This window comes from Eurosta solidaginis, chromosome 2 (genome assembly GCF_040869045.1).
Source record: "Eurosta solidaginis isolate ZX-2024a chromosome 2, ASM4086904v1, whole genome shotgun sequence".
NCBI lineage: Eukaryota > Metazoa > Arthropoda > Insecta > Diptera > Tephritidae > Eurosta > Eurosta solidaginis.
In genome coordinates, this window is record NC_090320.1 from 256652724 (window position 1) to 256671809 (window position 19086).

Consider the following 19086-nt stretch of genomic DNA (forward strand, 5'->3'; position numbering starts at 1 on the left):
TGGGAGTGGGTTTTAGTTCTATAGGTGGACGCCTTTTCGAGATATCGCCATTAAGGTGGACCATGGGTGACTCTAGAATGTGTTTGTATGATATGGGTAGCAAATGAAAGGTGTTAATGAGTATTTTAAAAGGGAGTGGGCCTTAGTTCTATAGGTGGACGCCTTTTCGCGATATCGCCATTAAGGTGGACCATGGGTGACTCTAGAATGTGTTTGTACGATATGGGTAGCAAATGAAAGGTGTTAATCAGTATTTTAAAAGGGAGTGGGTCTTAGTTCTATAGGTGGACGTCTTTTCGAGATATCGCCATTAAGGTGGACCATGGGTGACTCTAGAATGTGTTTGTAAGATATGGGTAGCAAATGAAAGGTGTTAATGAGTATTTTAAAAGGGAGTGGGCCTTAGTTCTATAGGTGGACTCCTTTTCGAGATATCGCCATAGTGGTGGGTCAGGGGTGACTCCAGAATGTGTTTGTACGATATGGGATCAAATAAAAGGTGTTAATGAGTATTTTAACAGGGAGTGGTCCTTAGTTCTATAGGTGGACGCCTTTTCGAGATACCGCCATAAAGGTTGACCAGGGTTGACTCTAGAATGTGTTTGTACGATATGGATATCAAATTAAAGGTATTAATGAGGGTTTTAAAAGCGAGTGGCCCTTAGATGTATATGTGAAGGCTTCTCGCGATATCGACCAAATGTGGATCAGGTGATCCAGAAAATCATCTGTCGGGTACTGCTAATTTATTTATATATTCAATAACACTAACAGTATTCCTGCCAAGATTCCAAGGGCTGTTGATTTCGCCTTGTAGAACTTTTTCATTTTCTTCTACTTAATATGGTAGGTGTCACACCCATTTTACAAAGTTTTTTCCAAAGTTATATTTTGCGTCAATAAACCAATCCAGTTACCATGTTTCATCCCTTTTTTCATATTCGGTAGAGAATTATGGCATTTTTTTCATTTTTCGTAATTTTCCATATCGAAAAATTGGGCGTGGTCATAGTCGGATTTCGGCCATTTTTTATACCAAGATAAAGCGAGTTCAGATAAGTACGTGAACTAAGCTTAGTAAAGATATGTCGATTTTTGCTCCAGTTATCGTGTTAACGGCCGAGCGGAAGGACAGACGGTCGACTGTGTATAAAAACTGGGCGTGGCTTAAACCGATTTCGCCCATTTTCGCAGAAAACAGTTTTAGTCATAGAATCTATGCCCCTACCAAATTTCAGAAGGATTGGTAAATTTTTGTTAGAATTATGGCATTAAAAGTATTCTAGACAAATTAAATGAAAAAGGGCGGAGCCACGCCCATTTTGAAATTTTCTTTTATATTTTTATTTTGTGAACCATATCATTACTGGAGTTGAATGTTGACATAATTTACTTATATACTGTAAAGATATTAAATTTTTTGTTAAAATTTGACTTAAAAAATTTTTTTTTTTTAAAAGTGGGCGTTTTCGTACACCGATTTTGCTAATTTTTATTCAGTATACATAAAGTGATAGGAGTAACGTTCCTGCCAAACTTCTTCATGATATCTTCAACGACTGCCAAATTACAGCTTGCAAAACTTTGAAATTACCTTCTTTTAAAAGTGGGCGGTGCCACGCCCAATGTCCAAAATTTTACTAATTTTCTATTCTGCGTCATAAATTCAACCCACCTACCAAGTTTTGTCGCTTTATCTGTCTTTGGTAATGACTTATCAAACTTTTTCGGTTTTTCGAAATTTTCGATATCGAACCAGGAACCTACATAACAAATTTCATCAAGATACCTCAAAATTTATTCAAGTTATCGTGTTAACGGACGGACGGACGGACGGACATGGCTCAATCAAATTTTTTTTCGATACTGATGATTTTGATATATGGAAGTCTATATCTATCTCGATTCCTTTATACCTGTACAACCAACCGTTATCCAATCAAAGTTAATATACTCTGTGAGCTCTGCTCAACTGAGTATAAAAAGAAATCGTGGCCCAAATATTACATCACTTGAGTGGCCCGACCTGGTTAATGAAGCCCTCGCCGTCATATCGTCATACGCCATACACACATACACACTAATGGATGAGACTAATACGCCAACAACAAACATTACTTAATATCTAAACACCAACAAAATTGTTTCAAACCAAAGTGCAGACTAAGAAGAAACCAACTAAAATTGCAGAAAATTATGAAAACAAAAGAGAAGCCAGCAGCAAAAACACAAAAAAGTGCTAAAGAAGAAAAGTGGAAAACTGTGCAACTTTGTTGCAAGTAAACAAGCCAGAAAAGTATGAAAAAAAACAACTATATATATATATAAAAAAAAAAAATTAAAAAACGTACATACAAGAAGAAGCATATTTTTGAAATACCAGACAAGTGCAGCCACAATGTCCAAATTGAGCAACTGGGCTTAGCTTAGCTTTGACAAGCATCTCACCTGTGCTGGGCACACTGAAAAAAACCGGTCTTTAGTAAAGCCTATTAGTTTGCGCTGTGTAAGAAAAGAATGAGGATGTCAGAAAGCTACTAAAACACGTATGTATATAACAGACCATAACAGTACGTACATACCTTTGTATGACTACTGACAACGGAACTCTATAAAAGCGGGCAACAAGCAGGAAGAGTTTATGTTTGTAAATTCTTATCACTAGAAATGGTATAAACATGTAGAACGACTGCCATAACAGGTGGACGTTATACAATACCCTGTGAGAATATTCTACTATCTGTTATTAGGCAATTTGTTTTTACAAACAGAAATTGGGACTGTAAAAGGTTTCCCACACATGGATAACGCCTCCGATTGCATACGACCCAAGCATCTAGTGGTTAGTAATGGAAAACCCATTAGGTGTAGAGCTAAATAGGTGAATTTGACAACCTGGCAAGGCAAAAAAGACATCATCGCATGAAGAGGAAGTTAGCGGATATGACCGACCTTTCAATTTACATCAACTCACCTGGATTAAAGCTGACCGATTTCGCCATTATATGGAGAAAACATAAGAGCATTCACCAAACTGAGCTATATGGCTGTCTCCGCTACCAGACACGCCAAGAGATCGACCATCGAGTACGCAATATCGACTCGAATCACCACCTTGCCTTGGCTAAGAAAGCGTGCAATAAAAATACAAGATAAGGTAGACTTCGGAAAGCTGAAAGCGCGACAAATTCCCATAAACTTCATTCTTAGGCGCTCATATATGCTCTCAGAGGATTTAAGCCTTCCGCCCTGATTATATGAGAAGAGGAAGATTTTCTGACGAAGCTAGTACTGCGCGCAATGAATTGATTTGTTTAAAGGAGTATTTGCAGTTCAATTCCTGTGGACCTCCATATCTGCCTTAATACATAGGACATAGTAAAGCACACAACGGTCACCTTCTACTGCTACTGTGGAGCTGCTGGAAAACCTTAGGCACAATCTCCGATTGCACTGGCTACTTGATTTGATGGCCAACCGAATTACCTTCCAGGGTAAGTTGATCAAGTAAAAAGCACATGAAACTGGCAATCAAACAGCGAATGGTACTGAATTCAATAGTAGGAGCCTTTCGTACATCAATAATTCGGGCTTTTAATTAAATATATTCCCAGAGTAATTTTTAGGAGCGTGCGAACAGCGCAGGCTGTAATTATTCCTCTAGACGCGGTATAGAAACTTTGATACAATGGGCACTCTTCCAATCTTATAAATTTTGTCTTCATCCCTAAAAAGGCAGTTTAAAGTAAATCGGTTTGTGACACGGCTATTAGCTGCACAACCCATTCACGCTCGAAAAAGGCGTGGGTGTGTGCTAATCTAGGACTGGGGCCAAGTAAACATATTTACGTTGGTTCAGAGTTAGACGGAAAGAGCGTGAGTGGTGGTATTCTGTCCCAAAGTCGGAATTCGCCGGAAGTCCAGCCTAACTGTCACTGCAGCAACTTAAAAGCGAAACCATGCTATCCCAGAGCCACCTGTGCTAGGGAGTTTAACACCTACTCGGAGAGTTGGTTGATTATCAAAACGCGGGGTTCCAAAATTGTGCGGAGAGTGCCAGGAGCTTATACTTCCGGAGGTGGATTCCAATAAGGCCTTTCTACTCGCCATTTACAGTCTGCTTTTAGAAATATTCCTCCCAGCAGAGCTAAGCAAGTGATAGGTTAGGTTAGGTTAGGTTGGGTGGTAGCTTCCCTGATAGGGGAAGCTCACTTGGACGACATGAAGGTCCGTTGTGATACCACATATAATAAACTAAACTAACGGTGACGTAGATATAACTACTTAGATAATCGTTGGGTAGCAACGATAAAGTTCCGAATGATCCCGATCTCAACCTTGGATAGCTCCTCGGGAGATCCAAGTGAGTCACGACCGAAATACTTTCGCCTAGTTCTGGCAAAAGCTATGCAGTCAAGCATAAAGTGATATGGTGATTCCAGCTCATCATCCTCCATACAGCTGCATCAGGATGGAGTTTCAAATATATTGAGACGTACCGCATGGATACCCATGAGACAGTGCCCTGTCAAACCCCAATGACCATTGATAGGTGAGCCTTAGTGAACCCAATTATTTCAGCAGACCTCCTGCCATCCACTTTCGACCAGAAAGATCTTGATATCCTGCAAGACGTAGTGTCCGCCCAACCTTTGCTGAGCCGACTCGAGGCCCAGCTATGGAAGAGCAATCCACAGGTGGCTAGCGGAATCCCGAAATCCCTACAGCCATCTTCATCCGGTTCAGTTGTACCGATTCGGGCTAAGAGATCCGCTTGACAGTTACCCGGAATATCACTATGGCCCGGGACCCAGATAATCTTAATTGTATAATAATTCGATGCAATCGCAAGTGAGGTCAGGCACTCCCAGACCACCCTCTATCGCACTGTAGTTGAGATCAAGGCCTTTATAGCCGCTTGGCTATCAGAGTAGATGTTAAGTTCCCTAACCGTAGTAGCGCTGGATAGCATTTCATCCACCGCATCCTTAATCGCAGCAACTTCCCCTTGGAATACACTGCAGTGATCAGCCAACTTAAACTTGCGGCTTACATTTAGCTCTTGACAAAAGACCCCCCCGCCAACCTTTCCGTTCAACTTCGACCTATCCGTGAACAAGTTAACCGGTCCCATGCCCCAGATAATTGCTCTTCTCCACTCCTCCCTCGGGGGAATGACTGAGGTGAAGGTTGTATAGGGAGCGGCCACCGGCATGCAATAGTCCGTCCTGTCCGGGATAAAGTCGAAACTAGTAAGAAGGCTAGAGCGTCCGAAATCAGAAAGCATATAATCCATATCACGAAGCCTGACCAACGACCGGGCCGCGGCTGCCTTTCCCGCAATATCTACTGGATGTATATTCAGCATGACATTCAGTGCCAAGGTAGGTGTTGTTCTCATAGCGCCACTGATACCGATAAGCGCCGTCCGTTGCACTGACACTAACATTTTGGAGGTGCTCGCCGTGTCCAGTGCTTTCCACCAGACCAGCACCCCATAGAGCAGAATCGGTTTGAGCACCATCTCATAAAGCCAGTGTACTACTCCTGGCGAGAGCCCCCATCTCTTTCCGATAGCCCCCCTGCAGCAGTACAAGGCAACCGCGGCCTTCCTGGCCCTATCTTCCACATTGGGCCTCCAGGACAGCTTCTTGTCCAGAACAATTCCCAAATATTTAACCCTGTCAGTAAGTACCAACGGTACCCCTCCAATCCAAGGAGTTCTGAAGTCGGGTATCTTATATCTCCTTGTAAAAAGAACCAATTCTGTTTTTCCCGGATTGACCGCCAATGCACATGATTCAGCCCACCTAGCCACAGTATCCATGTAGCCCTGCAGAACATCGCGCAGGGTGCCCAGAAATTTGCCCCTGACTAGGATAGCGAGGTCATCTGCATAGGCAACCACCCGACAACCTTTGGCTTCCAGCTCCACAAGAAGCTCGTTGACTACCACAACCCAGAGCAGAGGAGATAGGACACCCCCCTGTGGCGTGCCCCTTCACACCTTCCTCCTAATTATGGCCCCTCCCCACTCCGCTGCGACAATTCTGCCGCATAGAAGTTTGCTAATAAATTCAATCAGAGCCGCTTCGACTCCTAAACCCACCAGAGCTCTTCCGATTGCCCCCGGTAAGACATTGTTAAAAGCCCCCTCGATGTCTTTATGTTCTAGAGACCCTCTATTTGCTTTACAATCGAATGGAGAGCCGTTTCCGTAGATCTACCTTTGCAGTACGCATGCTGTGAAGCCGACAGTAACCCCCCAGGTATCCTTTCCCGTAGGTACAGGTCAATCAGCCGCTCAAACGTCTTAAGAAGAAACGGCGAGAGACTGATTGGCCTGAAATCCTTAGGTGACACATGAGAGCTCCTGCCGGCCTTCGGAATGAAGATGACCCTAACCGTGTGCCACGACTTAGGGATATAATTAAGCCTGAGGCAGTTAGTGTAGATAATGGCCAACCAGCGGCAGGAAATCCCTAAAGGCCTTTGAAGTTGCGCAGGAATGATGCCATCCGGGCCGGGTGACTTATAGGGCTTGAACGAATTTATAGCCCAGGATATTTGACTTTCCCGTAGTGGGATGGCAGGCATTTCTGCATGGCCAGCAACCGCCGACCACGCAAGCGAAGATCCCTGCGCAACTGGGACATCGGGAAAATGATTGTCCAGTAAAAGTCTCAGGGACTCCTCGTTACTCATCGACCAGTCCCCACCATCATTTCTCAGATACACCCGAGGGTCGGGATTCCTAGAGAGTATTTTTATAAGCCTCGCGGATTCATTGCAACCATCTACGTTTTCGCAGAAGCTTCGCAATGAATCTCGCTTGGCTATCCTTATTTCATATTTATAAATCCCCAGACTCACCTTATAGAGCTCCCAGTCCGAGGGTAGTTTACTCCTCCTGGCTCTGTTAAAGAGCCGCCTACTGGACACTCTTAGGTCGTCAAGGGAATCAGACCACCAGGGCGGCTTGCCCTTCCCCCTGTAAGTTTTCAGTGGGCAGGACTGTTGAAAGGCGCTATTGCTTGCCAAGGTGAAGTTTTCCACCAGACCGTCTATTTCAGATTCGGACAGGTCCGAACCAACGATAGGCGCCTCAGGCAATAGCTCTCCCAACTTCCTACAATACAAGTCCCAGTTGGTACTGTTAGGGTTCCTAAAAGATATTTTACCGGGACGTTCTTCTTTCACCGAGAACTGAATATATCGGTGATCAGAGAAAGAGTGCTCGTTGAGAACCCTCCAGCCAGATATCCGATCTTCCAGTTCTCTGCTAACCAGGGTGAGGTCCAGGACCTCCTCCCTTACCGCAGTAATAAAAGTCGGGTCATTCCCCCTATTACATATACAAAGTCCCTCATCTACAATAAAAGTAAATAAAGACTCACCTCTGGTGTTCGTATCCGAGCTCCCCCATATGCTATGGTGTGCATTAGCATCGGCACCTATGATTACGCCAACACCTCTCCGCCTTGCTTCAGCGGTGATTTCGCCCAGTATCACAGGCGGTGGTCCCGTTACGTCCCCATGGGGCATATACGCTGAGACCACCCACAATTCGTTACTGCCTCGCTCGAGGCAGACCGTGGTTACGTCAGCATTGCTGAAATTAGAGAGAATAAAAGCTTTAAATTCCTTTTTAATAAGCACACAGGATCTAGGCCTACCTGCCTCCCCATGCACCAAGGTGTTGAATTTTCCCGTCCTTAATCCAGAAATTTTTCCGCCGTTACTACTCAGCCACGGCTCCTGGACAAGGACTATATCCACTCCGCCTTTCTCAAGACAGAGCAACAAGTTTGCGGAAGCCGCCTTAGAATGCTGAAGATTGATTTGACGGATCCTCCTCCCCCCCAAACAGACGACTTACACTGATGACGCATCCCGCCATCGATGATTCGCCCTCGGAGGCTAGGAGCTCCTCCTCTGCCCTATAAGCCAGACGACTAGCATTGATGACAGATCCCGCTATTGACGGGACGTCAACAGTGCTTTCGCTGTCTAAATTAGCGGGGTCAGCATCCACAACCATGGGTACTGGCTCCCCTGCGGACGCCTCCACCTCCCGAACAGTCTCTGGGGGAGAGGAACCATCTCCCCTGGAACCGGCGTGGTAGATTTTGAGAACCACACGCTCGAGGCCATAGGAGATAACCCCCCTCGTGTCAGAGAGAGGATCGGTGGACTCTGCGTTTAACAGAATCAGCACTTGCCGACGTGGCCCAACAGCCTCCTCTACTCTGAGGACCCTCCAGTTATGCGTCGGAAGGTTCGGGTTGCAGTAACGCATTAATTCAAGTATTTTCTCCGGCTGAGATGGCCCGGCAGGCAGCCACACGCGAGCCCTCGGTCGAAGGGGGAGATCCCTCCGTTCCACGGCCTCGAGTCTGGCTCCCCTCCAGACCTCCCCAACCAAAGAAATTATTTTCTTAAAGATACCGGCCGACCGCTCGTCAGCACAAGTAATCAGTCTAAATCCATGATACCACCCCGAGTATTCGAAGCATGGCCGCGTACCTGGGCTCTCCATAACAGCGGTCATATAGGCCGCTGATATGGCGCTGGCGACCCACGGCCACTCCTCTCGGGAGATGGCATCATCCTCCCTACTCCTATCCAGGACCCCGAGGGTGATGGAGCCCGCTCGTTTAGCGATTTCGCTAAACGAAATGCGGTCCCCACCTCCTCGGGCCCTTTTTGTCGTTGAGGCATTCCGCTCATCCGACCTTTACCGCTTCATAGCCCCCAAACCCTGCTGCTCACCCGCATCGTTCGACACCGGTGTGTGGTCGTCGCAAGCTACGACGCTCCTGGCCCACTCCAGCGTCCGGGAATGCTTCTCAGAAGCCTGAGCTGCATCCCTTCCGCCGTAGCGCTCCAGGATCTTCTCAGCTAGGCGCCGATCACCCAGAGCTTTCCTACGCGGCGTCGATCGCCTACCTTTCCCGGCAGGCTTCGACCCCAGGGCTCCCGTTGGGAAAGCTCCTCGCGACAGGGCTTCCTTACTAGTACTGGGCTGGTCCGTCGCATTCGCCGGACCTCTGCCTTTCCCTGTCACAGCCCCATTTGGGCCTGCATTGGGTGTCGGTTTCGACACCCCTCCACTACCCGAACTACCCGTACCTACGGGGTTTGAAACCAAACCCCTGCGCTGATCCGTCTGATCAGCCCTTTTGACCCGCCGGGATTTTTCCCGGCTGGCCGCGACCTGCTTCGGAACACTCTCCGCACCTGTCGCGTCCCTCGCACCATGACGACCTTCGCCGTCACCCCTACCCTCCTTTTTGTTCGTTTTTGTGTCCATTCTAAGAAGTCCCCCCTCAAGGCCGCTATCCGGAGCCAATTGTGTAGTCGCCCTTCAACGGTCCCGTGGTTATCTATGCTGCGCAGGGAGGCCACGCGAGGGTTGACGCATTACCTTATGGGTAATGCGTTCAGAGCCAAACCGGACGCAAAGCGGGAAAATCTTCAACCGCACCTACACCGCCAACTTAACGGCGACGGAGCCGGAACGTACCTTGAGGCCCGCCACGGTTTTAACGGGACGTGGGCAGGTGCAGCATTAGCCTACCAGCCATTTCGATAGGGTTTCACCCCGACCTGCTAAGGTGGCATATGGTGGGGCCATAGTCAAAATCAAGTCCCTAAAAATCCATTTCGTCGCCGTTGAGTACCGATCTTGACCCTTAACAGGGTCCTCCCTCCCCTGAGCTCGGCACAATGACTCTGGGGTGCGGGTTTTATCGAGTTGTCCTCTCTAGATCCGCCATTATCAGTAGAAGCAGGGGCACCTCGTGCAGGACGTGACAACCAATCACGTGTGATAATTCGTCACTATGGCCGGTCTAAGACTGATACCAGTCCCTGATCCAGAGCCTGGAACTACGTATGGTATCCAAGCCAAGTATCTTAACCCCCAAAAAAAAGTGTTACGCTAACACCATCTTCTGCCTGGTGTTGAGATCGTTCGGGCCAGTTGTTGATGCCATGTGCTCAGTGGAACTATTAGCGCTCAATAAGATTCATCTCTAAAAGGCCATTGAAGTATTGATTGCACACTGCCTGATAGAAATCCATGCTGAGTGGCTTAGTTTTCTGGATAATCCGAGCTATGATAGTTGCATAGTAAAGGAAAAGGCTGGAACTTCAAGTCAGCTAATGCTTCACTGCTCGATTTTTGCAAAGACAAGTCTTAAAAGTATCTGAATGGATGCATGCGAATCTATGGGGGAGACATCAATGGTTGTTATTTGCATCTTCCGGAAGTGTATCCTAGCTATGCAGCGATTCACTTATGCTTACAATTGCCGCCAGCTGCTTCCACTTGATTGGAGACGCCACCTAAATTTCGTGAAAAGTTCGAGGTATTGCTGAATCCTCTACGCTCCATTAAAGCAGAATCAAATACAGGGGATGAATAGTTTTGAACAGCGACAACTAAAGACGAAAGAGAATAATAATACGTGTGAAGTGGCGCCAATAATTATTCAACTAAATGGTTATCCCTGGTTTTGAACCAAACTATATACTAAATTTGTATAGATGAACTCGAGCTCCGTCTTGTGGCTCCAAAAGAATAACATAATCATGCTTAACATCCCTGAAGCATTCAGAGCACAAAATGAAAACGAAAGTGCTGTCCACAGAAAACCTTGTTTTTGGCTCCCGGATTATGTGGGACTCCGATGTATTCATCCAAAGGCTTAGAAGTAGTTGTGTGGTACTGCCTGGCACGCAAGGCTGCCTGTCTGTTTGAAAGAATGAGGATACTTCTCGAGGATAAGTATCTCCGTAGGCACGTTTACGAAGAATAAAGTGGTATTACGGGTTGGGGCTAGGATATACTAATAATAAAAAAAGTGAAACTAAATCATTCAGAGCTAAGAAGAATATGTTGCGTATATTGAACAAAATGTACATAGTAAGACGAGTGGAACAAGAAATAGCCAAACATGTAATTTAGCATGATTCGAAAGAACTTGCAACGGAGATGCAAGTAAAATGGGGAAGACAAGAGGCAAAAGTCTTTAGCTACGTTTATAGGAAGAAAGTGGATTGCAAATGAAACAGCAAAGAAGTAGACACCAACTCGTACATACACTGCTATACAAACTTAAATTGAAGAGTTTGAAAGGATGGTGAAGAGTACGAGTATAGCGTTCATACCATGAACACACCGGTCGGTCGGGTTTGCCTATTAAGAACTTTGTTATATAACAACGTATTTAAGTATACATTGTGTAATAGACAATTGCTTACATCAATTTCGTAGCAATACTTGTTGGTGTTATGCTTATCTTATGCTTATCTTGACGTTAGATCCAATTAAGTTTTGACTTTCATTTCTTGTCTCATAAGCTGACTGCCCAAGTTAGAATGTCAGCAATCTTTAGGTTTTTGTTACTGATGCAACGTTTCTGCTGTTGGTATTGTTGTTTCTTGTTGTTGTTGTTATAATGTATTGGCATTTATTTATTTTTAATGCGAACTCTTACATGGATCTGCTAACATCCTCTGTTACTCGTGATAACATCTTCTTACTTTTAAACAATCATTGGAATATTTTGCTTTTTTGGGGGAAATAATAAATTTTGCAGACTTTAATTCACAAATTTTGGATATCTATTTAGATATGAATCTATGAATTACAGTAGATGAGAAGCTCATTTGGAAACTTAATGTCGAGGATGGTGTTAGGAATGCTTCGGTTGCCTTGTACTGCTAAAGGAGGCACTTCGACAAGGCTAGCGATTCTCGAAAAGGGTCACTTGCCATAGTTCGAAGTGGCCTAATACCAATTTTTCTATTGGTCACTACGACACTGTAGTGGGTGTGACATAGTCCCAAGTGAAAAAGGCCCTCCTTTAGTAGTATAAGGAAAGCGGCACCTTTCAAATACCTTTCAAATTAGTTTCTTCTACAAGAAAATTGTTGCCACTAAAAACTCCTCATGACAGAACTTATTCTAAAGGTTTCCCGTAGTGTCCGTTGCTCGAAAAAACTTTTCTAACTTAAAGGAAATCAAATTTCACGCAATACTACGGTTACCTAAACTTTACATAAAATCCAGAGCCCTAGCAAAATCATTGAATCTCATGCAGGCAGCACTTGGAATTAAAGGCAAAAAGAGGCTCATTTCCACTTACAAAGCAATTGGGCGGCCGCTTGCATGCTACGTGTCTCCCATACGGTTGACAAGTCTAAAGGTTACTCACTGGAATAAAATACAGGCCTGCCCTCAGAATCGCTACGGGTTGTCTTCTTATGTCCCCAAAATGCCACATATAGAGTGAAGCGAGAGTACTCCCCATTAGGGAAAAAAATGAAATGCTGAAGAAACAGTTTTTGCTGAATACAAAGCAACCTAGGCACCCCAACAGACATCTGATTGGCTTCAGAGGTCATCTCTGTAAACATTATTAGGAAATACGGCACCTAAGAACACAGTCGTATGTAGAAGAGAAACACAAACAGAACCTCAGTGATATCCACCAAAAACGTCGGCGGTTCTGTATGCCAGGAATTGCCTGGCGAACACCGTTCTTAAAGGTAAATACATTGAGCTTACAAAAGAGGAAATCATTCTTCCTAGGGTGGCGCGCGTCACTCTAGCTCAACTTCGATTTGGATACTGTAACAGGTTGAACTCTTACCAAACCAGAATCAACCCCGACATACATAATGTATGTACTGCTTGTAATGTGTCCCCATATGACACCAAACATATCTTTAATTGCATTGTGGAACCAACGCTTCTAACACCGCTCTCACTCTGGTACACCCCAGAGCACTGCTACACCAACATAAACACTACAGAATTTAAGGTGTTTATCTATACTTGTTCTTTTGAGGCTCAAGAGTAATTTTATTCCAATTGGGACTGTGACACTACAAAAGCTGTGACATAATACCAAATAAAAAAGTGGCAAGGAATTACACACTCAAAGTTTTTTGACTTGGGATTATCTCATGCCTACCGTGCACTGGCTTAGTGAGTTGATGTTCAAGTCAAAACTACTATATGAGATATCGGTCCTTTGGAACGCACTGCATACTGCGACAATACCAAAATGTTTAACAACGAAGAGCGTAGAGTGAAATCAGTTAAGCTCTGAGAACAACAACGATCATTCCTCTGATAGAGAGAGGAATGGAGTGCAGAGACATAATTGGAACAGTGAATCAGTTCACTGAGACACGAATGGATCGAAGTTGGAAGGCAATGTGGGAGAGGAGTTTGTCTCAGGAGCTATAATGGAGTGATCAAGTGTCAACTGGGAGTATCTGGCCTTGCTTGCGATTTCCTTGAATTATTTTAATATTGCCATCATCTGCTTTTCGCCGTATGATCATATCCTATGTATATGTTGCGCGTATCTCTTAGCCTGAATGCGTGTAATTGAACTGGAAGTGAGTGACTGTACGAAGCTTGGAGTTCACTACAGTTGGGCTTCAACTCAGGTCAGCTTAGGCTAGAAAAACACTTCCTCTTTTAGTGTAGAGAGTTCCTTCTAGCTGCAAGTGTGAAGCAGGTGATCTGCCAAGACAATATTTATATTCAATAAGGCTTATTTATTTTTCCTTGTTCGGAGTTCTGATGGGACACTGTTCAACGAAGGTACATGAAATACATGTCCTCCTTCTGCTGCAACTGAGTTTGATCAGCTGGAACTATCGAGATCTTAGAAGAACTATGCGAAAACATCTCAGCATAGTGTAAATAGGATCTTCAGACGGTTAATTTAAGGCCGAGGTCAATCATGTTCGAAACTACGTATATACATCATCGTAACTCAGTGATTTTAACTCGAGGTCGGCCCAAACCTCTGCCTTCTATGGGTCGGATAATCCGTTTAACTTAACTCCACTTAGGGTTCAAGTGCTTTTTTTTGAGTATACGTCAACGGATTACTAGCACCTGCTTCGAGCAAGTACAAAGTATATTCACCACGATGGGGCGGATGACTATTGCTTCTTACTTTCAACGTCTCAAAAAACATGAAGAGTCTAAGGGAAGCTTTTGACCATGCAAAGGAAAAAGTAAGTCCATTCCACGTAACTTTCTACAATTGAAGACGTCTTTCAAGCTTTAGCGGCAGTCCGAAAGATTGTAATTTGCGGAAATGCGACAAGATCCACAGGCAACCTGGCTGGCTCGTGATAAAAAAGCATGCAATAAATTTTTACTTTAAAAGATTTTTTTATATTTTTTTTCTCTACCATTAGGCACTTTATTATGGAAATTTCATTTCCTGCCCGTTGAGAGTTCCAACCACTTGAATTGTATTAATATGACAAGGTAACTGGTGGCAAGTGAAAATATCTTAAAAATATAAAAAAAAAAAATAATTATAATTATCTTTTATATTGATACTAAACTGTTTTAAAGTTTAAGTGAACCTTGAACAGCGTCGAATTGTCAATAGAAAAAAATCCATAAGCAGTGAACCGCACCTCCTGTTTGACACATTTCAATAGGAATTCGTCAATCTAAGGACAACGAAATGTTCAAAACACTATTTCATTAAACTAAATCATATATATTTAATAATTTGGGAAAAATTTAAACAACGTGACATCAGGACGGACAAGACGATAGCTGTTTCGATTATACCTTGTAAATCTCTTCAAAACCTTTTCTCCCGGGAGTGGGAGTCGAACCCGCACTCCTACGATAGTTGAAATGGTTATAAACGCATTCAGCTACGTCATGCCGTAGTTGTTGTAAAGTTTTTCCCAATTGTCTTCTCGTATTTAAAGCGATACGGGCAATCCCCGGTTAACTCATATAAGTATACAACATTTGGTTAATTCGTTGTAGTTCTATAAATAGAACAAAAACAACAACAAATACCAAGTTTCTCTGAAAACCGCCTTACAAACATGCATAACTTCAGCACATAACTACATACGAATTATGTAATATGTAGAAGATAATATATGCGAAGAAGGCAGTTAGGAAAAACTTTACAACAACTACGGCATGACGTAGCTGAATGCGTTTATAACCATTTCAACTACCATAGGAGTGCGGGTTCGACTCCCACTCCCGGGGAAAAGGCTTTGAAGAGATTTACAAGGTATAATCGAAACAGCTGTCGCCTTGTCCGTCTTGATGTCACGTTGTTTAAATTTTTCCCAAATTATTAAATAAATTATAAAATTAAAAATTGCTTGAAATAAATGTTTTCATACATTTAAAGCGACACGGGCAATCCCCGGTTAACTCATATAAATCATATGTAACTACTTACTATGTTTTGATATTCTCTGTCCTTGCCATAGATGCGTGACAATATTCGTGAAGTTTTATTTGCCTGAAAAGTAAAAGGAAAAGTTATTACGCTTGAATTTGAACTCGTAGATTCTTATTCATCAAACAGTTGGTCATGTGAGCATAGCTGGTAACGAAAAGACGGACGAAGGGACAAATGTGAGCGCAACCCTCGAAGCATATATGGTAGATATCCCAATTATATTGGATGAAAGATAAAAGGAGGCAATGTGCAGAGCACATGTTCCATTTTTCCAACCATGGTAAGGGACTGCAAAGTTTCCACTATCGCATGCAAATGATGATGATTTTAGACTAACAAAATAGGTATTATTACTAAAGACCGATGATGCGTGTTATAAGAAGGCTTTTTGGTATTACACTTACACTAATTGACATATTAAGACTGCTGTAAGTGGGATGGTTCTTAAAAACTTCAAGTATGTAGAAACAGAATGTAGTTATTTTATAATAAAGCAGCTGATTCTTAATAAGTTTGGTCGAACCAATTTCTGGTGACTCTATTGACACATTACTTTTATGTGATACGCCCCACGTCGGGTGCAGTTTTTTCTCGTATATAAGATGTGTACAAAAACGAGTAATTGTATACTTTGTTGTCCGAAAAATTTGTTGTTACATTACTCGTGCGGCCACCGTGGTGTGTGCTCCGCCTACCACACTGAAGATCCTGGGTTCACACCCCGGGCAAAGGCAACATCAAAAATTTAGAAAAAAGTGTTTGCCGTGATTTCACAAACACTACGAGTGTATTTCAGCCATGAAAAGCCTCTCAGTGAAAACTCATTTGCTTTGCAGATGCCGTTTGGAGTCGGCGTAAAACATATTGGTCCCGTCTAGCCAATTTGTAAGAAAAATTAACAGGATCACGACGGAAATTAGAAGAAATACTCGACCTCTTGGGAGGTATATCGCGCCTTGTATTTATATTTATTCATTTATTGACAGCCAATTTTATCGTAGAGTTATCGGTTTATTATCGCCTTCTTATGAGTATCTCAGTCGTCGATAACAAATCGATAATACGCCGACAACAAATTGGTGACATACTTATGAAAAATCGATAACCTTTCAAAAAATCGACACTGTTTGATAGATAATTGATAAATTTCGATAAAAAATTGATAATAAATCGAAACATTTACGATAAAAAAACCGATGATACGCCGATAACAAATTGGTAATACTCCAATAACAAATCCATTAATTTTTGATCAAATATCGGTAACCATTTCATAACATATCGATGACATAACGATAACGTTTCCAAAAGCAAATTAATTATTTATTGATATAATATCGAGGACTTTTCGACAACTGATCGTTAGCTTTTCGATAGTAAATCAAAAAAGTTGTCTCCCTCGTTTTTGGCCGTTAGTATCTAAAATGATAAAGTTTTTTTTTTTTTTTTGATTGAGCTCAAGGCCTGGTTTTCTTAAATACATTACTTGGATGTGTATTTTACTTAGGTTTTTATTTTTCAATATTTCGACTTCAGTCTGAAGTCATCCTCAGAAATCTTAAGCTGTGGTTTGAAAAAGCCAAGAATAAAATACACATACAAGTGTTTTATTTAAAAAACCCGGCCCTGAGCTAAATCAAAAAAAAGTTAGTTATTCAATAACGTTTCAATAACTTGGCGAAAAAAAGTCGATAACTTAGTGATATACTTTGCATTGTTATTGATAACAAATCGATACCACATCCATTCTACGTCGATAATACCTCGACTAATTGTTGAAATCATATCGATGAATTTTCGATAAACGATCTATAGCTTTTGAATAGTAAATTAATTACGTTTTGAAAGCTCGGCAAAAAAAATAGATAACTATGTGATATCCTTTGCGTTGTTATCGATAACAAATCGATAATTTGTCTATACTTCGTCGATAAGACATCCATACTAAACCGATAACTCGTCGATAGGAAATGGATAACACGTGCATAAACCGTCGATAACAAACCGAAACCCATCGATTACAAACCATTATATCTTCGATAAAACATCCATAATGCGTCATTCGAGTTCGGTTCCAGCTTTAGTTTAGCTTTGATTGTGAGTTCTTTCCTTTTCGTTTCTTGCTTTGCCTTTTCTTGACTTGCTGTCTGATTTCGCTCATATTAACTAATATCACCACCACGAAAACTGTCTCCATATTACGCTATAGTGACGGCACTAACGCTTACATTCTATATTCCCCACACCCCGATCAAAATTGTTTACACATCACTAAATCGTCTGTACAGGTAAACAATTTATTAAAAATTTTTGGACGGAAAGGAACAGCATATAAAGAAAACTAAAAATACCAATGTTTTTAAGAAAAATTCTAAATGTACCAGAAAATTTTTATCCAAAAAAGGTTTTAAAAAAGTGTAGACTGCTATGTTTCTAGTACTAAAATTCGTTATTTTGTCTTATAATATTTTCGATTCCTCACCTATTTTGTGGCGTTTTCACAATTGTTCACCAACAAAATCAAAATCCCAACATATAGCGGTATCCAAGATAAAACCCAACCAAAACCATACAAATCAACTTTATTTCGAAAATCAATTAGAGATGAGATATAAGCGCAACTCAGCAAAGCATAACAAACATACAAGAGGAATGCAAGTATAGCAAATCCAGCATAACTGTTAATCAACTTGAATATATCCAGCAAATCGTTATGTAAAACATAAAAGAATTTGGAATCTTTGGCAAATAAACGAAAATTCCCCTCACTGTGTTTTTCATGCATTTTTGTTGACACTCTAATATTTGTTTGCGTATAAGCGTTTTTTTCAAAAACTTTATGATTATATTGTGCTAACAGTTGATTAATGAATTCAAAACGTTTTCGAAGTAAATGCATAAGACCAGAAATAAATACAATATAGGCGCAAGAAGCAGCATTCTCTATCTGATAAAATGTCATATATAAAAAAATATGTATAGAGAATAATTCAATAACACTTTTGATACACATTAATGCTATAATAGAAATATAACCGAAAACTGCAAACATGCAAATGTCAAAATAATTATGTTCATATTGTTGTTGCACTGTCGGCGAGTCAGGATATTCTTCGAAAAGTTGATCAATTTTCAAAAAATTATTTAATATTCTAATAATTTTCTTAGCATTCCTCATGCACATAAACGATACGATCATATTACTTAACACACTGAAGGACGAATCGAGCATATCAGAGATGCCATCCGTTTTGCTTTCGGTAAAAAGTAATCGTAGAACTGTTGGTGAAAGCAAAATATAAATATGAAACAAGCATAAAGTTGTTTTAATACAAATTAGTAGTTTATTCAAAAGCATCCATCTTTTGTTGGGTGCTCGGATCTCATAACGGTTGCGTCTCTCGTAGAATGGTATTAAACCAATTGTTTTAAGTATGCGTAGTTGCCACTTGAGGTATGAGAGTACGGAGTGTTCAATTTCTTGTGTTGTTTCTATGCTTTTTTCACTGTATGACGGCGAAACGCTTCTATGAGATTTCATATTCTTTGGCGCTTGGAGCTAGATTTGCCAAGCACGCTTTCCACAGTGCTTCAATTATATAAGTGAGTTCAATGTATGGTTTCGGTTTGGTGGTGCTACTCAGACTGTCGTTAAACACTCTCACAAAGTGACTGATTATATAAGGTATATTATTGTTTTGCAAAGTAATAAGCTTTTAATGTAAACTAAATAAATATACTGAAACCAGCAATGCACGTATGTACTATGTAATTAGAATAGCAAGGGCTGGTACGCGTGTCGCTTTCATGCCAATATTAG

At 41.9% G+C, this 19086-nt stretch overlaps 1 pseudogene; it reads right to left on the reverse strand.

Moving 5' to 3' along the window:
• LOC137241843 (gustatory and pheromone receptor 32a-like) overlaps window positions 1–18807 on the reverse strand; it is a 63812-nt pseudogene extending 45005 nt beyond the window's left edge.
• Between the last annotated feature and the right edge of the window lie 279 nt (window positions 18808–19086).